We start from the raw sequence: 17,590 nt of genomic DNA, 5'->3' as shown, positions 1-17,590 counted from the left end.
GGCTACTATTTTACCAACGAATAGTGGGATTGACCGTCACATTATAACGCCCCCATGGCTGAAAGGGCGAGCATGTTTAGTGCGACGCGGATTCGAACCCGCGACCCTCAGATTACGAGTCCAGTATTTTAACCACCTGGCTACCGGAGGCTGATGAAATATAATACCAAGTGATAAAGAACGATACATTCTGTACTTTTCGTTACTTCCGTTCTTCGTGAACGTGGTTATAAGGAACGAATCGGAACTTTTAACAACTTTATATATAACATAAAAATTACTTACAAAAGGCAGTACACCTTCATCCTAACCCTCACGTCCTCGTGGTTAGCCTGCCACCTAGTGGCTGAGCCAGACTATTTAGAAGAACATTTCTGGTGCCAAGATACAAAATTATGACTGTGCGAAAGCAAAATTTAAACTCAAAACCAGTTGTATTGACTTCAGAGTTGTTCCAGCCGTTTTGAAGACGCCAGTGACAGAACAGTCCCATCGGAGATAAACATGCACTTACCAGTTGTGTCAAGTCAAGACAGCGTCATCCCTATATGACATGTCTCAGATGGGTTAATGTGTCTGCTGAAAAACAAAGGAACACATCAGTCAACTATTGTACTAGAATCTCAGCAAATGTGAATATGTTCTGCTAACACGTAATAATCCATACGAGTACACTGTCTTTGTCTACCTCCAAGCCAATAACTTTCTACATAGATATCACATAAATGAAATTTAAAACATTAATAGCATAATGGTAGCGTCTGTACAGGTATATCATTTGACAAAGGCACTTTAATTCTCTTCAGCGTGATTCATCAAACTGGAAACCACAGACTTTCCACAGTTTCGTTAAAAAGTCAAAATATATTGAGCAGAACATTCTTTCTAAGAGCTTTTCTTAGTTTAGATCTAACAGACTGTTGTCCAATCATAAGAAAACATTTTCAAAAACATGATTTAGTCTGGGTTAACACTTAGTAGACTGTTACCAAATCTCTCGAATATTTGTACCAAGAGTAATCTAAAACAAACGTTGGATAATTTGAAGTAAGCGCTAATGGTTTATAGACAAATCTTGAGTAATCTGTGCCAATTACTAGAAATTATCCTTTATTAAGATATAACGAAAACGCGAAGTACATCCACCTAACCGTAGATGAGGCTTTCGTAAATTTTAATTATTATACGAATAGACTCTAGCAAGGCACTAATTTTAACAATTTACGAGTAAATACTAGCGAGACGCTAATTTTAACAATGCAAGAGTAGTCATTAGCGAGACGCTAATTTTAACAGTTTGCAAGTAGACACCAGCGAGACGTTAATCTTGACAATGTTAAAGAAGACGCGAGCGGAACGCTAATTTTAACAAAGTAGGAGTGTACTTTAGCGAAACGCTAACTCTAATAATGTACAAGTAGGTTCTAGCAAAGCGTTAATTTAATATTGTACGTGCAGACACAAGCTAGACGTTAATTACGAGATTAATGCGAGTAAACTGTCAACTAACTTGAGTTAAGTCTAAAACAATGAATTTATATAATGGAACATGTCTGAGGAAATTCATTCTAGTGGCACTCGGTAGGAAGACAGAGGAAGCGGAAGACGCTGGCAGTAATATATTGAACGAGATTCGTGGTAGAATTTGTTTCTATCCTAACGAGTTTCCGAATAGAAGGCTATAAAAGGACTAATCATAAAAATTAATAAAAAATACAAGATGTACTGGCACGACAAACTCTCTTGACGTAAAACAGACGTAGCATTTACGTGCGTTGGACAGAAAATTAGAAATTATTTTTGGACTGCCATCTGTGAATGTAAATGTGAACTATTACCATATTCTCGCAGTTTGAAAGAAACAATAAGAAGGAATTGTATGCTTTGTCCCTTTAAATTTGTTTCTCATATTGAAATGTTACTCTCGGTAAAGATTTGTTTGTGTCTAATTAAGCACAAAGCTACGCTATGGGCTATCTGTGTTCTGCCTAGCAGGGCTATTGAAGCCTGGATTCTGACGTTTTAAGTCCGCAAACATATCGGGGGTCCTCGGTAAATTAATTATCGTCAAGTCCATCAGTTATCGATGGATATGAACGACCGTATTAAACACTTTAAGCCTAATAAAAATCTAAAGCTTTACGTAATTTATTCCGTAATACTTTTCTACGTTTCACATACCAACACACAGCAGATATAAAGACGATTATAACACTCAGAAGAAAAATCTAAAAAAAAAAAATGTTTCCCTCTGTACGGGCCTCCCAGTGGCACAGTGGTATGTCTGCGGACGTACACACTAAAAATCGGGTTTCAATACCCGTGGTAGGCAGAGCACAGATAGCCTATTGTATAGCTTTGTGCTTAATTCTAAACAAACAAACAAACCCTCTGTACGGTAGAGAGCGGGAAAAGTACGACTGCTGAATTTATACAATTGGTTTGATGCTGTAATTAGTTTGATTTCAGAAAAGGCTTAGCCAAAACTTATACCTTGTTTTACTTAATTTATAATTGCTGTGATTAAACTAAAACCCCTTGACGATCAGCGCCACTTACTATGAATATCATACCATAGCAGCCCACATATAACCTATGTTACCTATTTTCTCCTATTTTTCCACTGCTGGTTTTATCTTATTTAACACATTCACTCCCTTAGTTATTTTTATGCCGTTTCGTGCAGACTTCGCTTTTTCTCACCAACTAACTTGTGGTCAAAATGTGTTGTTATTTGAAGACATCATAACTTGTGGTCAAAATGTGTTGTTATTTGAAGACATCACCTCAACAGGAGATTATGGTATTAAAATATTTCATTACTAGGTTTTTTTTACGAACCCGGTTTTCATGCAGCGTTTAGATGACTCTTTAGAGACTTGCTTATTCTACAATGAAACTATAAAAGTTTAGGATTAACTTCAATATAATTATAAGAGTTTCTATTGTACTATACCTATACACAACAGAGCACTGGAAGTACAAGTTTGATTGTATTATAGCTCTACAACAGGTCACTGGAAGTACAAGTTTGATTGTATTATAACTCTACAACAGGTCACTAGAAGTACAAGTTTGATTGTATTATAACTCTACAACAGGTCACTAGAAGTACAAGTTTGATTGTATTATAACTTCACAACAGGTCACTGGAAGTACAAGTTTGATTGTATTATAACTCTACAACAGGTCACTGGAAGTACATATTTAATTGTATTATAACTCTACAACAGGTCACTAGAAGTACAAGTTTGATTGTATTATAACTCTACAACAGGTCACTGGAAGTACATATTTAATTGCATTAGAACTCCACAGCAGGTCACTGGAAGTACATATTTAATTGTATTATAGCTCTACAACAGGTCACTGGAAGTACATATTTAATTGTATTATAGCTCTACAACAGCTCACTGGAAGTACATATTTAATTGTATTATAATTCTACAACTAGTTCTACCTGTTCTACAACAGGTCACTGGAAGTACATATTTAATTGTATTATAACTCTACAACAGGTCACCAGAAGTACAAGTTTGATTGTATTATAACTCTACAACAGGTCACTGGAAGTACATATTTAATTGTATTATAACTCTACAACAAGTCACTAGAAGTACAAGTTTGATTGTATTATAACTCTACAACAGGTCACTGGAAGTACAAGTTTGATTGCATTATAACTCTACAACAGGTCACTGGAAGTACATATTTAATTGTATTATAGCTCTACAACAGGTCACTGGAAGTACATATTTAATTGTATTATAGCTCTACAACAGGTCACTGGAAGTACATATTTAATTGTATTATAACTCTACAACAGGTCACTAGAAGTACATATTTAATTGTATTATAACTTCACAACATGTCACTGGAAGTACAAGTTTGATTGTATTATAACTCTACAACAGGTCACTGGAAGTACATATTTAATTGTATTATAACTCTACAACAGGTCACTAGAAGTACAAGTTTGATTGTATTATAACTCTACAACAGGTCACTGGAAGTACAAGTTTGATTGCATTATAACTCTACAACAGGTCACTGGAAGTACATATTTAATTGTATTATAACTCTACAATAGGTCACTGGAAGTACATATTTAATTGCATTAGAACTCCACAGCAGGTCACTGGAAGTACATATTTAATTGTATTATAGCTCTACAACAGGTCACTGGAAGTACATATTTAATTGTATTATAGCTCTACAACAGCTCACTGAAAGTACATATTTAATTGTATTATAATTCTACAACTAGTTCTACCTGTTCTACAACAGGTCACTAGAAGTACAAGTTTGATTGTATTATAACTTCAAGGTCACTGGAAGTACAAGTTTGATTGTATTATAACTCTACAACAGGTCACTGGAAGTACATATTTAATTGTATTATAACTCTACAACAGGTCACTAGAAGTACAAGTTTGATTGTATTATAACTCTACAACAGGTCACTGGAAGTACAAGTTTGATTGCATTATAACTCTACAACAGGTCACTGGAAGTACATATTTAATTGCATTAGAACTCCACAGCAGGTCACTGGAAGTACAAGTTTGATTGTATTATAACTCTACAGCAGGTCACTGGAAGTACAAGTTGGATTGCATTAGAACTCTACAACAGGTCACTGGAAGTACATATTTAATTGTATTATAACTCTACAACAGGTCACTGGAAGTACAAGTTTGATTGTATTATAACTCTACAGCAGGTCACTGGAAGTACAAGTTGGATTGCATTAGAACTCTACAACAGGTCACTGGAAGTACATATTTAATTGTATTATAGCTCTACAACAGCTCACTGGAAGTACATATTTAATTGTATTATAACTCTACAACGGGTCACTGGAAGTACAAGTTTGATTGTATTATAACTCTACAGCAGGTCACTGGAAGTACATATTTAATTGTATTATAACTCTACAACAGGTCACTAGAAGTACAAGTTTGATTGTATTATAACTTCACAACAGGTCACTGGAAGTACAAGTTTGATTGCATGATAACTCTATGGTAAATTAAAGAAATTAGGGTAAGTCGTTTCTTCTTCCACGACAGAAACAGATTCATGAAAGATTAGATAAAACGGACCATAACATTTTTTTTTCGATTTATTTGAAAGAAAACAGTGAGTCTCCAGTTTTAGAAACGATCCGGAGGATTCATAAATTTAAACGTAGTTGCACAACATATCAGAGTAAATTGAGGATCCGATGGTCCACTTTACTTTTAACACAATTATCTGTTGTATCAGCTAACACAGTCAGTAGTTATCTTCAGGATGTCAGAAGAAGATGTTTTTTCTCGTGATTAATTTATTTAGTATGTAACAATGACTGATAGCTCCATTATTTAATAATATATTCGATTTTTCCAACATAAGAAAATAGCATACTTTCCGCCTAGCATGGAAGTATTCTTAACTTTTGCTAAAACACTAAACAACAGAGGACTTTTATTAAGCTACCAAATAGTTTTTTCTTTTTCTCTGGACACAAATATTCAACTTCCATCTTCAACCTGAGGTATATCTACTCATTCAGCTCAGCCTGAAAAGATTTCAGCTGTTCACGTGCAAAATATAAGGCAGCAGCAAACGAAAGAGGACCACGATGTTTTGACTAGACACATACGACCAATAAACCATTTATATTAAAGCACTCAATGTAAGTTCTTGCCAGAAAATGACCAGCTGACTGTTACCACACAAAGAATACAAAGAATAATAATAGTCATGCAAGAATGAATGAGGTAACAAAGGTAAAACTTCACGTGGAGAACATTTAATTTTGAGTTAGTAAAGATATGTATCCTGAGCGACGTTTCTGTTGCCGAATTAAAACGATTGAGAAGTATACGTCTGTCCAGCTTCGACATCGATAAGGGAAGTTACAAGGGACTGTAACACTCGAAGTTCCCTACCATTCACAAGATTCACACCGGGTATTTTCCATCTCCTTGTTTTGATACCACCCAGTTTCGAAAGAATTTAAACTGCTCTGTCATTGTAAGAAACAATACTATGTCATATAAACCTAACAATTCAACTATAATATTAAGAATAGCAATAACAATAATACCACATCAGAAACAATATATTAAGTTCAACAGACCTGTTTTTCCTTTCCATCTTTTCACTTCAAAATAATCTTTTTAAGACGAGCCTGTACGTACAAAACGGATACTTAATGAAACAATCTCAAACGTAGTTTTAACTTCGTTGCTCGAACACGACTCAAGTTAGAATGTTAAATATTAACCGTACAGTCATGACAATTGAATTAATAATTGATAATTATCAAATAAGTATATTAATAATTAAATCAATTAATAATTGATTTCACACCGATGTTGTCCTTTATTATAAATGTATCATTAAGTGCTGAAACCTCCAGGCATTATTAGAAAAAGTTGCACGTGTTGAACCCACTAGGCATAATTAGAAAACAGCTTCACGTGTTAAAACTACTAGGCATAATTAGAAGACCCGGCATGGCCAGGTGGTTAAGACACTCGACTCGTAATCCTAGGGCCGCTGGTTCGAATTCCCGTCACACCAAACATACTCGCCCTTTCAGCCGTGGAGGCGTTATAATGTGACGGTTATTAATCCCACTATTTGTTGGTAAAAGAGTAGCCCAAGAGTTGGCGGTGGGTGGTGATGACTAGCTGCCTTCCCTCTAGTCTTATACTGCTAAATTAGGGACGGCTAGCGCAGATAGCCTTCGTATAATTTTGCAGCTAGTCATCACCACCCACCGTCAACTCTTCAGCTACTCGTTTACCACCGAATAGTGGGATTGACCATCACATTATAACGCCTCCACGGCTAAAAGGGGCGAGCATGTTTGGTGTGACGGAGATTCGAACTCGCGACCCTCATATTACGAGTCAATTGCTGTAATGTAGTGAAACCGAGATGAAACAGATAGCAAATCCATGTATTTTTGATAATTGTTTTCTTACACTCTAAGCTATATTATGTTGAATATTATAAGATTCAGGATTTTGGTTTGTAGGCTCAGCTGATTAGTAAACTCTTTGAGGTACTGACATGTTTTAAAGTTCATAATCCATCTGTCACTGGTGGACAATGTGTGATCTATTACAGGATGACTGTTTGTTTATTGTTTTATTTTTAAGTTCGCGCAAACCTACACAAGGACTATTGCGCTAGCTGTCCCTAATTTAGCAGTGTAAGACCAGAGAGAAGGTAGCTAGTCATCACTACCGACCTCTAATTCTTGGGCTACTCTTTTACTAACGAATCAGGGGATTGACCGAACATTATAACGCTCCCCACGGCTGAAAGGGCGAGCATGTTTGGTATGACGGGAATTCGAGCCCGTGACCCTCAGATTACGAATCGGACGCCCTAACCACCTGGTCATGCCTGACCAATATTATGGAATTAATTAAGTTAACATTAATATTGGTAGCTAAACCTTAAAGGTGCTAACAAATGGAGTGCTTCAAATTTTGTGACGTATTAACCTGCTTATTTTTTTTTTGACCAAATCACTATTGTGTCCGAGTACAGTTTAGAAAATACCAGGGAAAATAATATAAAGACTGACGCTTTCCCTGAAGAAATAAAACGTAAAATTAAACCAAATATATATTATTTTATTATAAAATATATAATTTTAACGTATTGCAACATTTAAAAATACACTAAAGTAAAAAGCTAATAATGCGACGCTTACAATATATGGATTTCATTTACGGAAATAGATATTAGCGTAAAGATTTCTCGGCAGTTTCTCTATAATCTTATCGATTTATACATATACATATATATATATACATATATTTATATATATCCCCAAATAATGACTAGCTTAATGGACTTGCACTTCACGATACTGCAGTCCAGTCAACTTTATTCTTACTGTGGTGTACCGAAAATAAATGTTTGAAGGTAGGAACAAACTACTTCTGAAACATGCTGTACTAATTTTTTTATACACTAAAACAATAAGTTCTCGTCACGCACAGGAAAAGCTCGATCGGTCGTCTGTATGGAAATGTACGGTGGTTATCTATTTTTATCTTTCCATACAGGTATTGCACTTCACGTGGGATATTTTTGTAAGGGAATGATAGAACGAGTGCTGTTAAGATAAATCAAGCTGCCTTTCTGCCAAATGAATATACCTACGACAATATTCTTTTGTAGTTCAAGCTTTCCCGTTTGGTTATTTCCACAGCTTCTTTGTGTGTTTGTTTTGAATTTCGCGCAAAGCTACACGAGGGCTATCTGCGCTACTTGTCCCTAATTTAGTAGTGTAAGACTAGTGGAAAGGCAGCTAGTCATCACCACTCACCGCCAACTCTTGGACTACTTGGAGTAGGGGGATTAACCCTCACATTATAACGCCCCCACTGCTAACAGGGCGAGCACGTTTGGTGCGACTGGGATTCGAACCCGCGACCCTCGGATTACTTGTCGAACGCCTTAATACGCTTGGCCATGCCGGGCCTATTTCCACAGCTAAACATGAAGTTCGCTATCGTACCTTGTGTAGTAAAATATACCAGTATTCTTTTTTTATTTGTCTCTCTCTCTCTGAAGCTTTTAAAATTATTTCATGCGACACAGAGAACTTTAAATTTTTCTTAAAACAACTGTCGCATTAGAATCAATATGACATTAAAGGAATTTTTGGCTGCTTGAAGTAAACTCGGATAACTGCACTGACGTTAGTTGTCCAAACACCCAATTATAAGTATTACTGTGTGTGTTTTTCTTATAGCAAAGCCACATCGGGCTATCTGCTGAGCCCACCGAAGGGAATCGAACCCCTAATTTTAGCGATGTAAATCCGGAGACTTACTGCTATACTAGCGGGGGCATAAGTATTACTACAGTAACGAAACGTTGATAATAGTTGTTTCAAATATCAGTCGGTGTGTTTTTAATAACAGAATATGGCAAAGAGAAATGCACATTTTTATATTAGAGAATTTTTAAAGAATTTGGAATGTTAGCAATATAAGATGTTCCAAGAGAACGTACAGAGAGAGAGAGAGAAGGGGCCAGAAAGAAACCTCTACAAAGGATTATCATTACATGTTTACTTGAAGTTAAGCACAAAGTAACACAATGGGTTATCTGTGTTCTGCACATATCGAAACCCGGATTCTAGCGTTGTAGGTGCGCAGACACATCGCTGTTCAACATAATATGTGATGCAATCACAAAGTTACCTTTGTTTGTCTTAATTACAAAACTACAGTATGGACTCTCTGCACTCCACCCACCACGGGGAATCGATCCCCACATCCCTGAATTCGTACTCCGTGAATCTAACGCTGACCGAACGTGGCAAAGTTTCGATAAGAAATTATTTAAAACAGAGGTTGTGTTTATATGATTTGGTTAAAATACGTTCTTACTCCTACTAGCAAATACGCCGTAGTATCGATATGCTCCTGCTATAATCCAATATTTAGTACTATTGGCATGTTTCTGCTATAATATAATACAGAAGATTGGTATATTTCTCTTATAACCCGACACAGGAATATTGGTATGTTTCTGCTATAATCCAATATTCAGTAGTATTGGTATACTTCCGTTATAATCCAATATTCAGTAGTATTGGTATACTTCAATTATAACCCAATATTCAGTAGTATTGGTATGTTCATCCTGTCATCCAATATTCTGTAGTGTTGGTATACTTCAGTTATAACCCAATATTCAGTAGTATTGGTATGTTCCTCCTGTCATCCAATATTCTGTAGTATTGGTATGTTCCTCCTGTCATCCAATATTCTGTAGTGTTGGTATACTTCAGTTATAATCCAATATTCAGTAGTATTGGTATGTTCCTCCTGTCATCCAATATTCAGTAGTATTGGTATGTTCCTCCTGTCATCCAATATTCTGTAGTATTGGTATACTTCAGTTATAATCCAATATTCAGTAGTATTGGTATGTTCCTCCTGTCATCCAATATTCTGTAGTATTGGTATACTTCAGTTATAATCCAATATTCAGTAGTATTGGTATGTTCCTCCTGTCATCCAATATTCTGTAGTATTGGTATACTTCAGTTATAATCCAATATTCAGTAGTATTGGTATGTTCCTCCTGTCATCCAATATTCTGTAGTATTGGTATACTTCAGTTATAATCCAATATTCAGTAGTATTGGTATGTTCCTCCTGTCATCCAATATTCTGTAGTGTTGGTATGTTCCTCCTGTCATCCAATATTCTGTAGTATTGGTATACTTCAGTTATAATCCAATATTCAGTAATATTGGTATGTTCCTCCTGTCATCCAATATTCTGTAGTATTGGTATACTTCAGTTATAATCCAATATTCAGTAATATTGGTATGTTTCTGCTATAATCCAATATTCAGTAGTATTGGTATACTTCAATTATAATCCAATATTCAGTAGTATTGGTATGTTCCTCCTGTCATCCAATATTCAGTAGTAATGGTATATTTCTCTTATAATCTAGTACACAGGAGAATTGGTATGTTTCTGTTATAATCCAATACACAGTAGTAATGGTATATTTCTCTTATAATCTAGTACACAGGAGAATTGGTATGTTTCTGTTATAATCCAATATTCAGTAGTATAGGAATGTGTATCTTATAATCAAACACACGGTAGTATTGCCATGTTTCCACTATAATCCAATATTTACTGGAATTGGTATGGTGTTTGCTACAATCCAATATCCAGTAGAACTGGTATATTTCTGCTATAATCCAATATTCAGTTGTAATGGTATATTTCTCTTATAATCTAATAAACAGTTGTATTGGTATGTTTTTCTTGTAATCCAATACACAGTAATGTTGGTATCTTTCTGCTATAATCCAGTATCCAGTAGTATTGGTATGTTCTTGCTATAATCCAATATCCAGAAGTATTGGTATATTTCTCTTGTAATCCAATATTCACAAGTACTGGTATGTTTCTGGTATACTCCAATATTAACTGGTATTGGTATGTTTCTGCTATAATACAATATGCATTAGTAATGGTATATTTCTCTTATAACCTAATACAGAATACTATTGGTATGTTTCTCTTATAATCCAATACACAGTAGTATTGGTATGTTTTTGTTATATTCTAATATTCAATAGTAATGGCATGTTTCTGCTATAATCCAATACGAAGCAGTAATAATATATTTTTCTTATAATCTAATACACAATATTATTGGTATGTTTTTGTTATATTCTAATATTCAATAGTAATGGCATGTTTCTGCTATAATCCAATACGAAGCAGTAATAATATATTTTTCTTATAATCTAATACACAATATTATTGGTATGTTTCTCTTATAATCCAATATATAGTAGTATTGGTATGTTTCTGCCATAATTTAATATTCATTCATTAATATTGGTATATTTCAATTATAATTCAAAATTCACTGGTGTTGGTATATTTCTTTTATAATCCAATACACAGTAGTATTGGTATGATTCTGTTGTAACCCAATATTCAGTAGTAATGGTATATTTCTCTTATAATCCAATACAGAGTAGTATTGATATGATTCTGTTGTAACCCAATATTCAGTAGTAATGGTATATTTCTCTTATAATCCAATACACAGTAGTTTGGTATGGTTCTGTTGTAACCCAATATTCAGTAGTAATGGTATATTTCTCTTATAACCCAATACACAGTAGTATTGGTAAGTTCTCTTATAATCCAATACACAGTAGTATTAGTATGTTTCTCTTATAATCCAATACACAGTAGTATTAGTATGTTTCTGGTATAATAAAATATTCACTTGTATTGGTATGTTTCTGTTGTAATCCAGTATTCAGTAGCATTGGTATGTTTCTGTTTTAGTCCAATATTTACTAGTATTAGCAAGTATCTGCTATAATTCAATATCCAGTAGTATAGTAATACTGGTCTATGTTTACTCATGTACAGCTATACTGGTCTATGTTTACTCATGGACAGTAATACTGGTTTACGTTTACTGATATATCGTAATACTTGTCTGTGTTTAGTTATGTGTAATAATACTTGTATATGTTTAATGATATATAGTAATACTGGTCTATGTTTACTGATATATAGTAATATTGGTCTATGTTTACTGTTATATAGTAAAATTGGTCTATGTTTACTGATTTATAGTGATACTGGTTTACGTTTACAATATATACAGAATATTGGTCTATGTTTACTGATATATCGTAATGCTGGTCTACCTTTACTGATATATCGTAATGCTGGTCTACCTTTACTGATATATTGTAATGCTGGTCTACCTTCACTGATATATTATAATGCTGGTCTACCTTTACTGATATATCGTAATGCTGGTCTACCTTTACTGATATATTGTAATGCTGGTCTACCTTTACTGATATATTATAATGCTGGTCTACCTTTACTGATATATTATAATGCTGGTCTACCTTTACTGATATATGGTAATGCTGGTCTACCTTTACTGATATATCGTAATGCTGGTCTACCTTTACTGATATATTGTAATGCTGGTCTACCTTTACTGATATATTATAATGCTGGTCTACCTTTACTGATATATTATAATGCTGGTCTACCTTTACTGATATATTATAATGCTGGTCTACCTTTACTGATATATTATAATGCTGGTCTACCTTTACTGATATATCGTAATGCTGGTCTACCTTTACTGATATATTGTAATGCTGGTCTACCTTTACTGATATATTATAATGCTGGTCTACCTTTACTGATATATTATAATGCTGGTCTACCTCCACTGATATATTATAATGCTGATCTACCTTCACTGATATATTATAATGCTGGTCTACCTTTACTGATATATTATAACGCTGGTCTACCTTTACTGATATATTATAATGCTGGTCTACCTTTACTGATATATTATAATGCTGGTCTACCTTTACTGATATATTATAATGCTGGTCTACCTTTACTGATATATCGTAATGCTGGTCTACCTTTACTGATATATTGTAATGCTGGTCTACCTTTACTGATATATTATAATGCTGGTCTACCTTTACTGATATATTATAATGCTGGTCTACCTCCACTGATATATTATAATGCTGATCTACCTCCACTGATATATTATAATGCTGATCTACCTTTACTGATATATTATAATGCTGGTCTACCTTTACTGATAAACTACCGTTTGAAGGTGGTGCGCGTTCTGGGCTACCAACGATATTGTCCACTGATGAAACGGTCGCTAAAGTGAAAGACAGTTAACCAGGCCTTTTATAAAGAGGTCTTAACTCGCTTGAGGGAGAAAGTTAGAAGAAACCGCCGTGAACTCTGGGAGAGTGGTCAGTGGTTTCTGGGAGAGTGGTCAGTGGTTTCTGGGAGAGTGGTCACTGGTTTCTGGGAGAGTGGTCAGTGGTTTCTGGGAGAGTGGTCACTGGTTTCTGGGAGAGTGGTCACTGGTTTCTGGGAGAGTGGTCAGTGGTTTCTGGGAGAGTGGTCAGTGGTTTCTGGGAGAGTGGTCACTGGTTTCTGGGAGAGTGGTCACTGGTTTCTGGGAGAGTGGTCAGTGGTTTCTGGGAGAGTGGTCAGTGGTTTCTGGGAGAGTGGTCACTGGTTTCTGGGAGAGTGGTCACTGGTTTCTGGGAGAGTGGTCAGTGGTTTCTGGGAGAGTGGTCAGTGGTTTCTTCATCATGACAACGTTGCTTTGTCTGTTCAAGAATTTTTGGCAGAAAAAAACATACCTGTGGTACCACAGGTACCCCGTATTCTCCCTATCTAGCCCCATGTACCCCGTATTCTCCCTATCTAGCCCCATGTACCCCGTATTCTCCCTATCTAGCCCCATGTGATTTTTTTATGTTTCGAAAAATCAAAATTAAGTTAAAAGGAAAGAGATTTGATGATGTTCCAACCATCCACAATAATGTGAAATCATCAGAACTTAGTTACGTAATAGTTGAAGACTTCCAGCATTGCTTCCGAAAATAGCAGGAACGTTGGAACAAGTGTGTATCAGCTGGGGAGATTAATTTGAATCGGATAGCACATACTACTGATGTCTGTACATTATTCTTTTGAATAAAAGTGAAGTCTTAGATTTTTTTTTATCACACCCCGTATAACGTTATACAAATACACTGGAGTTGAGTTACCCGTTCTCTGAATATATGTCAAATACACTGGAGTTGAGTTACCCGTTCTCTGAATATATGTCAAATACACTGGAGTTGAGTTACCCGTTCTCTGAATATATGTCAAAATTACTGATGTTGAGTTACCCGTTCTCTGAATATATGTCAAAATTACTGATGTTGAGTTACCCGTTCTCTGAATATATGTCAAAATTACTGATGTTGAGTTACCCGTTCTTTGAATATATGTCAAAATTACTTGAAATAAGTATGTAAAAAACGAAGAAATTTCTTTTAAGAATATTTATTTTAAAGTTCAGTTTTCAAATTTCGTGTAATTAATTTATTTTTGTCTAAGCCTTTGATTTTCCAAACAAAAATTTGCACAATTTAAATTCAAACTTCCTGACACACCACAATAATAATCATAGAGATTGGATGCCAAATGTAATCCTTGCCTTTCACTGTCAGTTATTCTCAAACTTGCCTCAGCAGGCGCGGCATGGCCAGGTGGTTAAGACACTCGACTCGTAATCCGAGGGTCGTGGGTTCGAACCCGTCACACCGAACATGCTCGTCCTTTCAGCCGTGTGGACGTTATATTACGGATAATCCCACTATTCGTTGAAAAAGAGCAATTCAAGAGTTGACTATGAGTGGTGATGACTAGCTGCCTTCCTTCTAGTCTTACACTGCTAAGTTAGGGTACGGCTATCGCAGATAGCGCTCGTGTAGCTTTGCGCGAAATTTAAAACAAACCAAACTTGCTTCTCACACTCTTTAGTCTTTCATTTCTTAACGAATTAACTTCTTGTGCACTTATTTCAAACTCTTTCAGCTTGAAGCCTCATTTCTCTTTCTTCCTGTGATATATTCCTCGTCCAATCTGCCTTTCTTGTAGCCCGCTATAGTTTTAAATATTTTAATGTAGCTCTTTTTGGCATCTTAAAGATTAAATGTATATATTACACTTCTCATATCACACGCCTGCGACTTGAAATTTCAATAAAGTTTTGGTTTTATTAACGAATTTTCCATAGTTCAGCTTCGCAGACTTCACAAATATTATTGTGTTTTTTTTTCTATCATGTAGGGATTTGTTTACAAATTGAAAAGATTAAAAAACTCTTACTTAGATCAAATTATGAGGTCTTTTACTACCTTAAACCTTTTTTACGTTTGGATTCTAGAACAAGCGATAAGATTTTCACGTTGTGATTGGTCTAGAGAAATCTATAGTTTGTACTTGTCAACATTTCAAACATAACAAAATGTGACCCAATTTCAATGAAAATGATTCACTTTTGTGAAAAATCTGTACGTGATGGAAAAACAGATATCATTTTCGGTTTCACCGAACCGGGATTAGTGTAGAAAATGTAAAACTACCGCAGGCCTCTGTAAACAAATAACGGTTTAAAGTGATTTACCTCGGGTTTTATACCAGAGGAAGCAATCAAAACAGATAACCAATAACTTATAAAGGTACCGTCTTCATTGTGGTAAGTCTTTCTAAAATAACATAAAAGTAGTCCAGTACGTTCTCTTTTGGATGAAAGTTTTAATGGCCAAAGTCTCTTTAAAACGTTAAATTCACACCAATAACTCCGAAGTTGTTGATAAATTACATTTAACAATTTTTTTTATACCTGGAGCATTGATACATGTAAATTAAGTTCAAGTAGTTCGACTTTACCCATTCTGTGTTTAACACAAAATAGTTCCTTATTTTATGATGCTTCAACTTAAACGTAAAAACAAAACACTGCATAATGAAGTATCGAGTCTTGTTTGGTTTTGCAAGGCATATTTACCAGTAAATTACAGTGTTATACGAAGAGTCTTTTGTGGTACATTATACACCTTTTATAGGGGTGGAAACTCTGTGGGTGTGCTCCTTGATCGTGATTATACATTTTGTTTGTTTTAAATTTCGCGCAAAGCTACTCGAGGGCTATCTGCGCTAGCCGTCCTTAATTTAGCAGTGTAAGACTAGAGGGAAGGCAGCTAGTCATCACCACCCACCGCTAACTCTTGGGCTACTCTTTTATCAACGAATAGTGGGATTGACCGTCACATTATAACGCTCCCACGGCTGAAAGGGCGAGCATGTTTGGTGCGACAGGGATTCGAGCTCGCGACCCTAATTATATCTTAAACCTGAAAACACCGCAGTGAAGGGAGTCGCACATCTAGTTTCACACTGAAAAACTGAGACACATTTGATTATTAGTAAAACTAACCAAGAAAAGTTTCTTCATTTTAACGAATTGTTTTTGGACTAAAAATATCCCATTTTTAGAGAAAAGGAACACATGATGTTACAGCATTATAAAAAAATACAGAAACAGGTAACATTTTGTAATTTGTGTTGGCAAAATCAAATGTGTACCTTTTTTTTGTGTGGGAAATTTGACCCCATCATGTTTCTTTAGGGGACCGTAGGGGTCACCATACCAAGACTGGTGGAGACTGGTCGAATATTGTGCGAGGAATTAGGAGAGAGACTAACATACAATTCTGGTTATATACACATATTTACACGCACATATAAATAGATAGATTAGACGGAGTCCAATCCGCCTTCTGTCCATCCTTTTTCTCAGCCAGTATCACTGTATCAAGTTGTACTGATTTTTTCCGAAATTAGATGTGAGGTATTTTGACTCCTCTATGTTACTTCTGGAGATCGTAAGAGTCACTATGCAAAGTTTGGTTGAGGTCAGTCAAATAGTGTTCTGAAGACCTATGGGACAAACCAGCATGCAACAATTTTGTTTATATATATATATGTGTGTGTGCGTGTGTGTGTATATTAGTGTGTACCCAGTCATGTGATGCCACGTTAACATTGCTCAGTAATGTTTTGTTTAGTTTTTATTTATCCCACTTTTAGCTGTTTATATACATATACATTGAGCTTATAAGCAAAGACTGTCTTATCCATTGAGCAAACTGGGCCCCTTTCCCGGGGCCCCAAACATGGAAGAGCTCCTGATGCTGTACTTTTTAATCTACTTCTGGGTTGTGTTATGAGGCCCCATGTACTTAATTTTACCCGGGGCTCCAGAATGACTAAGATTTCCCTTGCTTATAACTCCCCAATTTTTTTAAGCTGTAGTTTCGATGCAAATAATTACTCATGATTTCACGTAGTCTTATAAGTTATCCAATAAACTATCAACTTCTGCAATGATTATCTTGCAGCATAACAATGTCAAACTCCTTCCCAGCAAATACTAGCTATCGTAACTTGCTTTACGTAGGACTAATTGACATAATTAATGACTTCAAACTCATTGTTTTTCATCCATAATCGCTATCGCTGAAAACTGAACGCTTTGACAGCTCTTATAGGTAATTGTATATAAAACGCAGACTGAATAGTTAAACCACAACTCATGAATTGTTGCACAGACTCGGTGACGTCCGCCTAGCTGTACATTCATAGGATCGTGGAAACAG

The sequence above is a fragment of the Tachypleus tridentatus genome, chromosome 7 (assembly GCF_004210375.1).
Source record: "Tachypleus tridentatus isolate NWPU-2018 chromosome 7, ASM421037v1, whole genome shotgun sequence".
NCBI lineage: Eukaryota > Metazoa > Arthropoda > Merostomata > Xiphosura > Limulidae > Tachypleus > Tachypleus tridentatus.
Note: the sequence above shows the minus strand (reverse complement) of the source record.